Source organism: Bombina bombina, chromosome 4, assembly GCF_027579735.1.
Source record: "Bombina bombina isolate aBomBom1 chromosome 4, aBomBom1.pri, whole genome shotgun sequence".
NCBI lineage: Eukaryota > Metazoa > Chordata > Amphibia > Anura > Bombinatoridae > Bombina > Bombina bombina.
This window is the reverse complement of record NC_069502.1, coordinates 634,673,479-634,689,169: the sequence shown is the minus strand read 5'-3', so window position 1 is coordinate 634,689,169 and position 15,691 is coordinate 634,673,479. Positions and strand designations below refer to the sequence as shown.

General features: G+C 36.3%; 1 protein-coding gene across 1 annotated transcript in view; it reads right to left on the bottom strand.

Moving 5' to 3' along the window:
• TXLNB (taxilin beta) overlaps positions 1-15,691 on the bottom strand; it is a 203,551-nt gene that overhangs the window by 46,269 nt on the left and 141,591 nt on the right. The window lies entirely within an intron of this gene.

The following is a 15,691-nucleotide window of genomic DNA, read 5'->3' as shown; positions in this document are numbered from 1 at the left end:
TTATTCAAGCAATCAAAAAGAGCCACAGAGTCGGGAAAACAAACTCTGGAATACAAACCGCGGGCACCCAGATTAAAGCTGAGCAGAGAGTACCTCCACCAGGATCGGTCTACACAACAAAAGAAGGTCGTAAAGTAGGTGTTTAAATACACCACATATTTCATGTGGATTACCTGTTATATACACAAATTTGCTTAATATTTGCTCAGCCACAATACTTTGGGAAATCACACAGGGATTACTGACAGACTTTGTCTGTATCTAGTCTAGTACTTCAACATCCCTAACAACTTTTATCTATCCGGATTTTATCATCTGATGGTCTCACAGTGGGACCTGTACCAGTTAATCCTAATTGCGCAATATTAATTTTATCTCAAGTGTGTGAACCCTGCGCTATTTCTTATGTGCCTCAAGCTCCCCTTGAAAGGTCCCCTAGTTACTAGACCTGAAGATAAGATATAAAAAAAGAGTGGAAAGGCGAGTGCCAAAAAAGGCTAAAGTGGCAATGTGATACACTAAAACAGCCTTGATTAAAATATATAAAATTATTTATATAAAATCATTACGTTTAATACAACTCACAATGTAGTACACAATAATAGCATGGATCCATGTAACATAAAATCTTTAAAACATCAATATAATCAATATAACAATTAATGTGAAACTCTTGGTATGATGGCTAGCCTGTTGTTGAACTAACAAGGCCAAATAGAGGTCATCGTATGTGATTTCTTCAACTATATATATTTTTTTTATCCTACCAAACTTCTTCACTTGTGATATAACCACGGACACACTAGGATATGTACATTTAGGACTGTACATTGGGACCTGCCTCTATTTGGTATTATGGCTAGCCTGTTGTTGAACCAACAAGGCCAAATAGAGGCAGGTCCAAATGTACAGTCCTAAATGTACATATCCTAGTGTGTCCGTGGTTATATCACAAGTGAAGAAGTGTGGTAGGATAAAAAAATATATATAGTTGAAGAAATCACATACAATGACCTCTATTTGGCCTTGTTAGTTCAACAACAGGCTAGCCATCATACCAAGAGTTTCACACTAATTGTTATATTGATTATATTGATGTTTTAAAGATTTTATGTTACATGGATCCATGATATTATTGTGTACTACATTGTGAGTTGTATTAAACTTAATGATTTTATATAAATAATTTTATATATTTTAATCAAGGCTGTTTTAGTGTATCACATTGCCACTTTAGCCTTTTTTGGCGCTCACCTTTCCACTCTTTTTCAATATTAATTTTAATCAGGTTGGCCAACCTAGTAATACCATTTGTTTTAACTTAAAGTTTTATACAGATGCCATATGGTTTCGTATTTTGTCCTTTCCTGATGATAAAATTGTTTTTATTCTGTCATTCATACTGTACTATTTTAGCCACTATTTTTGTCCATGGCCTCATATTGTGTCTCCAGTATATAGGTTTTAGCTTGAGTGCTAATTCGACGAGTGCAAAAAGCCGAACTTAAGATATTGCATGCATGTTCACGTATTCCCCCAAGTCAATGTAGAAAAAATGTGGAAAAAAATCCACCCTCGCACAAACTCGATCGCATATTCTCATGTGCGCTAACCTAACATGAAAATATGAATATTTCACATTATAATGTTCTGCACAAAACAGAATATGTTCTATTTATTCATAAATAAATATTTAGATACATATCTGATGGTATTCTGGTACAATATATATTTATAAATATACTGTATGTATATATATATATATATATATATATATATATATATATACTGTATAGATGATTTTATATATACAGTAGGTATAGCTATATACAGATATATATATATATATATATATATATATATATATATATATTAAGAAATACTTAGAACATATTCTGCTATGTACAGAACATTGGGATGTAATAGTTAAAACCTTTATTAAAAATGAATATTGCATAAAAAAACATAATTTATGTAAGAACTTACCTGATAAATTAATTTCTTTCATATTGGCAAGAGTCCATGAGCTAGTGACATATGGGATATACAATCCTACCAGGAGGGGCAACGTTTCCCAAACCTCAAAATGCCTATAAATACACCCCTCACCACACCCACAATTCAGTTTAATGAATAGCCAAGCAGTGGGGTGATAAAGAAAGGAGTAGAAAGCATCAACAAAGGAAATTTGGAAATAATTGTGCTTTATACAAAAAAATCATAACCACCATAAAAAGGGTGGGCCTCATGGACTCTTGCCAATATGAAAGAAATGAATTTATCAGGTAAGTTCTTACATAAATTATGTTTTCTTTCATGTAATTGGCAAGAGTCCATGAGCTAGTGACATATGGGATATCAATACCCAAGATGTGGAGTCTTCCACTCAAGAGTCACAGAGAGGGAGGGAATAAAATAAAAACAGCCATATTCCGCTGAAAAAATAATCCACAACCCAAAAAATAAGTTATTTTCACTTTTGAAAGAAAAAACTTAAATCAAAAGCAGAAGAATCAAACTGAAACAGCTGCCTGAAGAACTTTTCTACCAAAAACTGCTTCCGAAGAAGCAAATACATCAAAATGGTAGAATTTAGTAAATGTATGCAAAGAGGACCAAGTTGCTGAAGCTTCATTCTTAAAAGCCCACAAAGTGGAGACTGATCTAGTAGAATGAGCTGTAATTCTCTGAGACGGGGTTTGACCCGACTCCAAATAAGCTTGATGAATCAAAAGTTTCAACCAAGAAGCCAAGGAAATATCAGAAGCTTTCTGACCTTTCCTAGGACCAGAAAATAAAACAAATAAACTGGAAGTCTTCCTGAAATTTTTAGTAGCTTCCACATAATATTTCAAAGCTCTTACCACATCCAAAGAATGTAAGGATCTCTCCAAAGAATTCTTAGGATTAGGACACAAGGAAGGAACAACAATTTCTCCATTAATGTTGTTAGAATTCACAACCTTAGGTAAAAATTGAAAAGAAATCCACAAAACTGCCTTATCCTGATGAAAAATCAGAAAAGGAGACTCACAAGAAAGAGCAGATAGCTCAGAAACTCTTCTAGCAGAAGAAATAGCCAAAAGGAACAACACTTTCCAGGAAAGTAGTTTAATGTCCAAAGAATGCATTGGCTCAAATGGAGGAGCCTGTAAAGCCTTCAGAACCAAATTAAGACTCCAAGGAGGAGAAATTGATTTAATGACAGGCTTAATACAAACTAAAGCCTGTACAAAACAGTGAATATCAGGAAGAATAGCAATCTTTCTGTGAAATAAAACAGAAAGAGCGGAGATTTGTCCTTTCAAGGAACTTGCAGACAAACCCTTATCCAAACCATCCTGAAGAAACTGTAAAATTCTAGGAATTCTAAAAGAATGCCAGGAGAATTTATGAGAAGAACACCATGAAATGTAAGTCTTCCAAACTCTATAATAAAACTTTCTAGAAACAGATTTACGAGCTTGTAACATAGTATTAATCACTGAGTCAGAGAAACCTCTATGACTTAGAACTAAGCGTTCAATTTCCATACCTTCAAATTTAATGATTTGAGATCCTGATGGAAAAACGGACCTTGAGATAGTAGGTTTGGCCGTAACGGAAGTGACCAAGGTGGGCAACTGGACATCCGAACCAGATCCGCATACCAAAACCTGTGTGGCCATGCTGGAGCCACCAGCAACACAAAAGACTGTTCCATGATGATTTTGGGGATCACTCTTGGAAGGAGAACTAGAGGCGGAAAGATGTAAGCAGGTTGATAACACCAAGGAAGTGTCAGCGCATCCACTGCTTCCGCCTGAACATCCCTGGACCTGGACAGGTATCTGGGAAGTTTCTTGTTTAGATGAGAGGCCATGAGATCTATCTCTGGAAGCCCCCACCTCTGAACAATCTGAGAAAACACATCTGGATGGAGAGACCACTCCCCTGGATGTAAAGTCTGGTGGCTGAGATAATCTGCCTCCCAATTGTCTACGCCTGGGATATGCACCGCAGATATTAGACAGGAGCTGGATTCCGCCCAGGCAAGTATCCGAGATACTTCTTTCATAGCTTGGGGACTGTGAGTCCCACCCTGATGATTGACATAAGCCACAGTTGTGATATTGTCTGTCTGAAAACAAATGAACGGTTCTCTCTTTAGTAGAGGCCAGAACTGAAGAGCCCTGAGAATTGCACAGAGTTCTAAAATATTTATTGGTAATCTCGCCTCTTGAGATTTCCAAAACCCTTGTGCTGTCAGAGATCCCCAAACAGCTCCCCAACCTGAAAGACTCGCATCTGTTGTGATCACAGTCCAGGTTGGGCGAACAAAAGAAGCCCCTTGAACCAAACGATGGTGACCTATCCACCATGTCAGAGAGTGTCGTACATTGGGATTCAAGGATATTAATTGTGATATCTTTGTATAATCCCTGCACCATTGATTCAGCATACAAAGCTGTAGAGGTCTCATGTGAAAACGAGCAAACATGAGACCTAAAACTTCCATGCACATAGCCACTGAAGGGAATGACTGAGACTGAAGGTGCCGGCAGGCTGCAACCAATTTTAAACGTCTCTTGTCTGTTAGAGACAGAGTCATGGACACTGAATCTATCTGGAAGCCTAAAAAGGTGACCCTTGTCTGAGGAATCAAGAAACTTTTTGGTAAATTGATCCTCCAACCATGTTTCCGAAGAAACAACACTAGTTGATTCGTGTGAGATTCTGCAGTATGTAAAGACTGAGCTAGTACCAAGATATCGTCCAAATAAGGAAACACCGCAAAACCCTGTTCTCTGATTACAGATAGTAGGGCACCCAGAACCTTTGAAAAGATTCTTGGAGCTGTTGCTAGGCCAAATGGAAGAGCAACAAATTGGTAGTGCTTGTCTAGAAAAGAGAATCTCAGAAACTGAAAGTGTTCTGGATGAATCGGAATATGAAGGTATGCATTCTGCAAGTCTATTATGGACATATAATGTCCTTGCTGAACAAAAGGCAGAATAGTCCTTATAGTCACCATCTTGAAAGTTGGTACTCTTACATAACGATTCAAAATTTTCAGATCCAGAACTGGTCTGAACAAATTTTCTTTCTTTGGTACAATGAATAGGTTTGAATAAAACCCCAAACCTTGTTCCTGAAGAGGAACTGGCATGATTACCCCTGAAGACTCCAGGTCTGAAACACACTTCAGAAAAGCCTGAGCTTTTACTGGATTTACAGGGATGCGTGAGAGAAAAAATCTTCTCACAGGAGGTCTTACTTTGAATCCTATTCGATACCCTTGAGAGACAATGCTCTGAATCCAAAGATTTTGGACAGATTTTACCCAACAATCCTTGAAAAACCTTAATCTGCCCCCTACCAGCTGAGCTGGAATGAGGGCCGCACCTTCATGCGGACTTAGGGGCAGACTTTGGTTTCCTAAATGGCTTGGATTTATTCCAATTTGAGGAAGGCTTCCAACTGGAAGCAGATTCCTTGGGAGGAGGATTGAGTTTTTGTTCATTATTCTGACGAAAGGAACGAAAACGGTGAGAAGCCTTAGATTTACCCTTAGGTTTTTTATCCTGAGGCAAAAAAACTCCTTTTCCTCCAGTGATAGTTGAAATAATAGAATCCAACTGAGAACCAAATAAATTATTACCTTGGAAAGAAAGAGATAGTAATCTAGATTTAGATGTCATATCAGCATTCCAAGATTTAAGCCATAAAGCTCTTCTAGCTAATACAGCTAAAGACATGGATCTAACATCAATTTTGATTATATCAAAAATTGCATCACAAATAAAATGATTAGCATGTTGCAGTAAGGGAACAATGCTAGATATGTCAAAATCCAATTCATGTTGCGCTAAATTTTCCAACCAGAAAGTTGATGCAGCCGCAACATCACCCAAAGAAATAGCAGGTCTGAGAAGATGACCTGAATATAAATAGGCCTTCCTTAGATAAGATTCAAGTTTCCTATCTAAAGGATCCCTAAAGGAAGTGCTATCTTCCATAGGAATAGTGGTACGTTTAGCAAGAGTAGAAATAGCCCCATCAACTTTGGGGACCTTTTCCCAAAACTCTATAGATTTTGCTGGTAAAGGATACAATCTCTTAAACCTTGAAGAAGGAATAAAGGAAGTACCTGGCTTATTCCATTCCCTAGAAATCATATCAGAAATAGCCTCAGGAATGGGAAAAACACCTGGGGAAACCACAGGAGGTTTAAAAACAGTATTTAAATGTTTATTAGACTGAACGTCAATAGGACTGGTTACCTCAATATCCAAAGTAATTAACACTTCTTTTAATAAAGAACGCATATACTCTATTTTAAATAAATAAGTAGATTTGTCAGTGTCAATATCTGAGGAAGGATCTTCTGTTTCAGATAGATCCTCATCAGAAGAGGATGAATTATTATGTTGTTGGTCATTTGAAATTTCATCAGCTAAATGAGAAGTTTTAAAAGACCTTTTACGTTTATTAGAAGGTGGAAATGCAGACAAAGCCTTCATAATAGAATCAGAAACAAATTCTTTAAAATTTACAGGTATATCATGCACATTAGAAGTTGAAGGAACTGCAACGGGCAATGTACTATTACTGATAGAAACACTATCTGCATGTAAAAGTTTATCATGACAACTATTACAAATGACATTCGGTGGAATAATTTCTACAATTTTACAACAAATGCACTTAGCTTTTGTAGAACCCATGTCAGGCAGCAATGTTCCAGCAGAAACTTCAGAGGCAAGATCAGATTGGGACATCTTGCTCAATGTAAGAGAAAAAACAACATATAAAGCAAAATTATCTATTTCCTTAAATGACAGTTTCAGGAATGGGAAAAAATGCAAAAGCATAGGCCTCTTGATAGAAAAGAAAGCAGGAGGCAAACAACAATGGGGTATTGAAATAATGAAGAAAAATTGGCGCCAAGTATGACGCACAACGTAACGTAAACTTTTTTGGTGCAAAAATGACCGGAAATTACACACTTGCGTCACTAATGACGCCGTCATGTGAAAGGTCTCAATGTCATGTATGACGCCGGAAATGACGAAGTTGCGTCAAAAATGTATTTTCCTGCGCCAAAAAAGTTTGCGCCAAAAATGATGCAATAAAGTCTAACATTTGACGCACCCGCGGGCCTAATACCCGCAAATTCAAAAAGTAGTCAAATTGAAAAAGACTAAACTCCAGGTAAGAAATAAATTTCTTAAAGTGTTTATATTCCCAAATATGAAACTGACAGTCTGCAGAAGGAAATACATGAACCTGACTCATGGCAAATATAAGTACAATACATATATTTAGAACTTTATATAATTTGCATAAAGTGCAAAACCATAGCTGAGAGTGTCTTAAGTAAATGAAAGCATACTTACCAAAAGACACCCATCCACATATAGCAGATAGCCAAACCAGTACTAAAACAGTTCTTAGTAGAGGTAATGGTAAATTTGAGAGTATATCGTCGATCTGAAAAGGGAGGTAGGAGATGAAACTCTACGACCGATAACAGAGAACCCATGAAAAAGACCCCCGTTAGAGAAATCATCGTATTCAATAGGTGATACTCCCTTCACGTCCCTCTGACATTCGCTGTACTCTGAGAGGAATCTGGCTTCAACAATGCTGAGAATCGCATATCAACGTAGAAATCTTAGCACAAACTTACTTCACCACCTCCATAGGAGGCAAAGTTTTTAAAACTGAATTGTGGGTGTGGTGAGGGGTGTATTTATAGGCATTTTGAGGTTTGGGAAACTTTGCCCCTCCTGGTAGGATTGTATATCCCATATGTCACTAGCTCATGGACTCTTGCCAATTACAAGAAAGAAATATGTTTTTAAATGTTTATATATGTCTGTAAATACATATATACACAAATACATATGTACACACACATGTATACAGTATACATACATATCCATTTTTATATATGTATGTATCTCAATATTAAAACCCTTTGCCTGAGACCTCCTATCTTTGAGCCCATATAACTTTTGTGTGCAATATTGTTTTTAAATAATTTTTATATGATGGTGTTATTATGACTGTAACTATACTTTGTAATGTGTTTTTTAAGTCGGTTGTGCAACTTTTAAGTTTCATGAAACCATTAACCAGAGCTCTGAAGTCACAGTAATCATTTTAGCATAAATCACAATTGTGCTCAAGCGATCGCGTTTACTTTCAACTCGCAATATGAGCGATAAACCCGATGACCACAAACGCCCAGGCTTCTGCTGATTTCTTTATGAACGTGGAAAAACTGGAAGTAAGTCAGTAAGTAGATATCAACACTTATGTCACGTTTTTTTTTTTCAAGAGACATTATAGTGAAGAAATTACATGCTCTAAATTGTTAAAATATGTCATTTTAGCACCAGTAACCCAGCAATGCTGTATGTTCAGTTCTCACAATGTGGTTAAACACATAGTTAAAGTACACATCCATAGCTTCAGAGAACTGCTGATCCTGAGAATCAGAAACAGAGGTTGTACAACCGGGTTGTAAATTAGAGCATGTTATTTTTGTACTATAATGTTCCTTTGAGGCAGCATCAGCCAGTGTAACGGTTGCATCACCCAAGTCATAAACTAATTGTCAAAGTGATGGATTGAAAACTTTAAAAGATATTATTGTATGGAAAAATGTTTTTACTAATTTCTGCTTTATAGAAAAATAAAATACAACAAAAATGATTCCCATGAAATATATAATTATTATCTCCATGACTATTAAACTATTTAAATTGTTATTTTGCTTATTAAGTATATATTTTTATTTTAAATTAGCTTTATATTTAAACACTTTCCTAAACATGAAAGGGACATAAAAGGGCAAAAATGAAAATGCTCTAATATGACAGAACATTTTATATTGCACTGCTGCTTTTATATAACTGTGTTAACACATAGTTAAAGTAAGCTCCAGAGCAGGGATCCATGTGATGAGCCACAGACACGAGACACCAATCACCAGCTAACTTTCAGTTCCATATGCTTTTCAACAAAGGATACTAAGAGTACAAAGTAAATTTGATAACTGCAGTGTATTGAAAAGTGTCTTAAAATGGATTACTCTTTCTGAATGATAAAGGTTTAAAGTTGGCTTTTTATGAAAAAAAAGAAAAGACTGTTGTATAGAAAATGTATTTAGATGTTTAATTGGGACAATAACATAAATTTAATTTTAATAGTTATTGTTTCTGAGCAGTAATTATGCTGTACGTTTTTGTCTGAATTCTTCCAGTTGTATACAAAAGTCTGTGCTGTCATATTTGAGATTACCAGTAGGGGGAGGTAAAGAGTTCTGATAAAGCAACAAAAGACTTATGACACTGTAAGGCTCTAATTTATAGGCACAGTTGAAACATGCATATTAGTTATTGAGATCAATCCTTTTTAATACTATTTTTACATGTTTAACTGACTTTTGTGATACCATAATTATTACCCATGGTGAGTCAGATTTGATAATTAATGTTTTAGGCTTCCAGCGGCTAGAAAAGCATGAGATTGATAGCAGTTCAGAAATATTAATCTAAAAATACTACTTAGTCGTTACATGCCTGTTTAGATTATGAATGAATTCACAATTACCATTTAAATACTCATAAAGGAGGGTTATGAAAGCACTGATGCATTTTTGTGCCCTTTGTCCTTGAATTTAATTTAATTTAAAAACACTTTACTGCCAGCATTATTACTAATGTTGTCTATAATTTAGAATCATTGGCCATATGCTTCTGCATTTATTAGACTTATTTGTTCAGCTGAAAGCAGGTGAAATTATATGTATACTAAAGTTTAGTACTGATATTGTAATTCTGGTAATTAAATAAGGATGGCATGGTCAGCCTAATAAATAAGCAAAAAGCAGCATGATTCTTCTTTTTGTTTTATTTTTTTAACAAAATTGTTTTACTAAGAAAATGTTTGAACATTATATTTTTTAAATGGTATTCCATATCTATCTATCTATCTATCTATCTATATCTATATCTGTCTATCATCTATCTATCTATCTATCTATCTATCTGTTTGTCTGTCAATCATCTATCTATCTATCTATCTATCTATCTATCTATCATCTATCTATCTATCTATCTATCTATCTATCTATCTTTTTTATCTGTGGGTTCAATATAAATCTATATTGAGACAAATGTCCCATGTCAAGCTGGGAACAGAGGAAAGATGATTGTTTTAAAGGCTAATATTATAACTAAAAGTATTCAGAGGTGACTTTAATGCAAGTGATGCCCTAGGAAAGAATCATAAAAGTATATATAGATATATCTAGCAGTATAATCCCCACACAGAAATTTCTGATCACCATCTTTGCAGATACAACCGTTCCCTCATAGTTATAACATAGGACTTTATACAATTCAATTGCACATACCAGACTCAGAGATCTCCACCCTGACTTGTTCTTCACCACAAGGGTCATTCTCCCCAGAAGTTCAATACCGTGTGCTAGGAATTATAGTCTATTTGCTGTCTATGTAGTTCCTTCCTCGTGTAAAGTTCTTAAAACATTTGGCCACCGGTTCATGCCAAGTATCCTCTGCTGAAATTACGAAGGGGACCAGCTGTAAACCCCTTTGTTCAGAGCATTAAGCTATGCGCCTTTCACCCTCAACTGTTTCTACCGGCTTCATCTGATTGGTTAATCATATTTGTAATGTTGTTATTTGGAAAGCTTCACCTGTTTCATCGGCCGGCTTCATTTAGCCACCAATCAGCAAGTGCTAAGCAGGTGCTGAACCTACAATTTGACGGCTCCTAAGCTTTACATTCCTGCTTTTCAAATAAAGATAGCAGGAGAATGAACAAAAATTTATAATAGGAGTAAATTAGAAAGTTGCTTAAAATGTCATGCTCTATCTGAATCATTAAAGAAAACAATTGAATTTAGTATCCCTTTAACGCTCTGAACAAAGGGGTGTACAGCTGGCCCTTTTCATAATTTTCAACAGAGGACATTTGGCATAAACCAGTGGTGGAATATCTAAAGATGTGTGGGGTATCATGTGACTAGTGTACCCTGAGCTTTACACTGGGAAGGAGCAACATAGACAGCAAATAGACCGTAAACCCTAGCACACGGTATTGAACTTCTGGAGTGATGGACCTTTGTGGTGAAGCACAAGTCAGGATCGATGAGCTCCGAGTCTGGTATGTGCAATTGAATTGGATAAAGTCCCATGTTATAGCTATAAGGGAATGGTTGTATCTGCAAAGTTAGTGATCAGAAATTTCCATGTGGTGCTTATACTGCTAGATGACTTTTAGTATGGTGATGTGGATGTGCAAGAAAAGATCTGTTCCTGTATTTGAGTATGAATTGTCCTTTTTTTTATACCGCTGCTGGTTATGCTGATTTGGGAAAATATGGGACATTTGTTAAATGGCCAAAATGCAAATTAGGACCAAAATAGAAAAAGGCAGCACTCCGGAAAACAATAAAGTTAAAAGCAAAGCTTTATTGTGACATATTAAAAATCAAAAAAGTGTCCCGCAGGGTAAAGGAATGAATCCCTTACACGTTTCGTACTCTGCAGTACTTAGTCAAATTAGGACCATTTATATGACTTTCCATTGCTAAATGTTTAAAGTATAATTCAGGTTTTTTTAATATGACTTCTCAAAGGAATGTATTACTGCTGATTTATTAGATATTGCCGAGTATTTTTATAGGAACCTTGTATATACAATTATCAGGGCTCAAAAATTCCACTTGTACATTTTTTGTACATTTACTGCACAACCTTTAGTGACACTTTGCACACAACGCTATACTAAAGGCTAAAAAATAAACTTTCTAGCAAAAATTTAAAAGAGACTACTTTGGGGGGGGGGGGGGGGGGTGGAGCTGATCGCTGGGACGGCAGGACGTGTGTTCCTGGAGCTCCTGAATATGTTTTGCTATTGGGGACCTACTGGATAACTTTCAAACAGTGATGTGTGATCAGATTCATAGAGTCGTGATGGTTTTTGCCATATTTCTTATGAGCACCTAGTGCAGCCCAGGAGCTGGAGATCTACCAAGAGGCTGATGCTGTTGGGAAACAACAGAGGAGAGTGTCAGAGTTGGAGGAGGATATAATGGAGGAGCAGAATGAGGCCTATAACAAGCAGCTGGCCAGGAAAACGGCAGGTGGGAACTCACAGTGAATGTTCTATCGAAGGGGGTCAGGTGAGTGGCGATCCACTCACCTGAATGTTCTATTGAAGGGGGTCAGGTGAGTGGCGATCCACTCACCTACTAGAAAGACATTTTCTTTCTAGTAGAAATTTCTAGCCTTATATATTTCAGTCATTAATGACATACACCTAGATTACAAGTTTTGCGCTATAGAGGGTTCGAAATGAACGCAACAAAAGTTGCGTTAATTCACCCTCCATAGCGCTGCCATTACGAGTTTTGAAAAAGCTGCCTTGTGCGTGCGATATAATGATGATGAGCTCCATACCGCACAGGCCTCCTTGTGAGTAACGGGGGACCAGTTGATTCACAGCAAACAAATGGAAGTGATACTAAGTCCCACGTGAAGTTCCCTACCCGAGACTCTAACCTGCTAAACCTTAACAACTGCTGCTGTGTGCACTTACTTAGGAGCCCGGTCTGGGGACAACTAAACAAAAGAACCGGTAGGTGACTCTGTGAATTAGTCGGTGCAGTGACTTATAGTAGCCCACATAACCATGCTTTCCGGGTTAGACAACCTCTATAACCCCTTATTTAAATGTTATGCTATAAATATATATTGATGATCTATACTTATGTACATCTATACACTGGTAGGGATTAATAACTATCGCTTAGTCTATATATCTCATACCTCAAATGTAATACCCATGTGTTGCCAACATTACATATGAAGTAACATCTCCAAAGCACTAGTGTAAATATTACCTAAATGTAACCTCATCTTGGGTTTAGAGGTCCCTATAGCAGAGACGTTAAGAAATATAGTTAGTTGACTATAACTCCTTTAAGCTATCATATCCTATCCATATCTCATTTTACACGTACCCTATTTATGTATGATACTTTGACCATAGTGAAGTGCCGCCAGCAGCCGAGGTGGCACGAATACAGACAGTTACCATATATTACTTATACTTAAATCAGTAATATAATTAGGATTGGTAGTTCTTATATATACCTTAGACTCACTAATAGCTAGGACCAGAGACATTACCAGAATAGTTAAACCTTTACTCGGCTGATGGACCCTCTTTCTTGATCTATAGAAATATCTAGGTTTAGGAGCTATGTACTTACATACTTCACTTTGATGCGATGCAAGTGAGATGAATGTTGATATTACTGTTAATACCTACTCTGCTGTTGAGAGTTATTTTATTGTTTGAATTTATCTAGGATATTTACAAGACGCATGGTACCCCTTAATAACCCTTATTATTCTCAATTCTATTCTAATATGGGACTCCTATTTTACTTATGCTTTGAGACAAATGATTCTCTGAACTTGTCCTCACTTAAAGATAGAACTACCCCATAGGATAGCTATAATCAATACCCATGTTCCCCTTAAATGTTGTCTTATAGTTTCCATGCTCCTATAGTTCCTCTACTCATTGACATGTTGTTTAGTAGCTACAATAACTAAAGATCCATACACACATATATATATATATATATATATATAGATATATATATATATGTATCCATATGCCAAGGACCCATGAGTAGTCCTATATGTTAGATATTTTTTATGTGCACCTGATTATTACTGTATGTACCATTATTTAATTTGTCATGGCATAAAATAAAAACACGATTAAAATGACTGCATAAGAAGGTGCAATGCCTAAAAATATGTAAAGATAGTGTGGGGCAGTGGGCGTGGCCTGGTCAGTTGGTGGGTGGGATGAGAGGTGGCGAGTAACATTTTGGCCTGGTTAGTAGCTTAGTACTGGAAATTTTGAGCCCTGCAGTTATGATAATAACATTTGATGTTACATCAAGGAATAGGAAAGCATATTTTCATTGGCTGAATGATTTGTGTTACATGAGCAGAGTGCTGGATAGGAGTACACTTTCCCCCTCTTTTTTCTATAAATACGTTTGGTGCTTTCCGTGCACTAAAGATAGCAGAGTAATTGTTTTGAGTGCTTTAAAAGCTCTTTAAATATAGTTTTCCGTGGTGCGCAATATTATATCTATCTATCTATCTATCTATCTATCTATCTATATATATATATATATACATACAAACACACACACACATACATATATAAATTCTTAATCACTTTAATTTACAAGTCTGGGAAGAAAAGTTAATAGTCTACTCAATGTTAAAGACGGGAAACAAAGTCAAATTATTTACTCGTTGACTGCATTTTCTTTCTTGGGGAGACATTTTCTTTCTAGCCTTATATATTTCAGTCATTAATGACATACACCTAGATTACAAATTTTGCGCTATAGAGGGTTCGAAATGAACGCAACAAAAGTTGCGTTATTTCACCGTCCATATCGCTGCCATTACGAGTTTTGAAAAAGCTACCTTGTGCGTGCGATATAATGGCGATGAGCTCCATACCGCACAAAATAGAAGTGCTGCTTTGACGTGCTCGTGCACGCTTTTCCCATAGACATCAATAGGGAGAAAGTGTTAGTTTTTTTTCTAACACCTGCGATCACGGAATGAAAAGCTCTGTAACGCAACCCCATTGATATCTATGGGGAAAAAAAAGTTAAGTTTAAACCTAACACCCTAACATAAACCCCACGTCTAAACACCCCTAATCTGCCGCCCCCAACATTGCAGACACCTACATAAACGTATTAACCCCTAATCTGCCGCCCCCAATATCGCCGCCCTTATAATAAAGTTATTAACCCCTATTCCTCCACACCCCAACATCACCCACACTATAATAAAGATATTAACCCCTTTTCCCCCGCTCCCCGACATCGCCGCCACTAAATAAAGCTATTAACCCCAAAACCTCTGGCCTCCCACATCACTGCCACTAAATACACCTACCTATTAACCCCTAAACCGACAGCCCCCCACATCCCCAAAAACTAAATTAAACTATTAACCCCTAAACCTGACAACCCCCTAACTTTAAATTAAAATTACAAGATCCCTATCTTAAAATAAATAAAAACTTAGCTGTGAAATTAAACTTCAAATTAAACAAACATTACTATTATACTAACATTAAAATAACTATCAATTAAATAATTTAAATTACTCATTAAAAAAACTAACACTACTAAAAAAATGAAATCTACAGTTACAAAAAATTCAAAATACTAAATTGCAAAAAAATAACAAACGAAATTATCCAAAATAAAAACAATTACACCTAATCTAATAGCCCTATCAAAATAAAAAAGCCCCCCAAAATAAAAAAAAAACCTAGCCTACAATAAACTAACAATAGCCCTTAAAATGGCCTTTTGTAGGGCATTGCACTAAAGATATCAGCTCTTTTCCCTGGAAAAAAACAGAAAGACTCCCAACAGTAAAACCCACCACCCAACCAACCCCCTAAAATAAAAAAACCTAACTCTAAAAAAAACCTAAGCTTCCCATTGCCCTGAAAAGGGCATTTGTAAGGGCATTCAGCTCCTTTTCTTGCCCTTAAAAGGGCATTCAGCTATTTTAAGACAAGCCCAAACTCTAATCTAAAAAAAAAA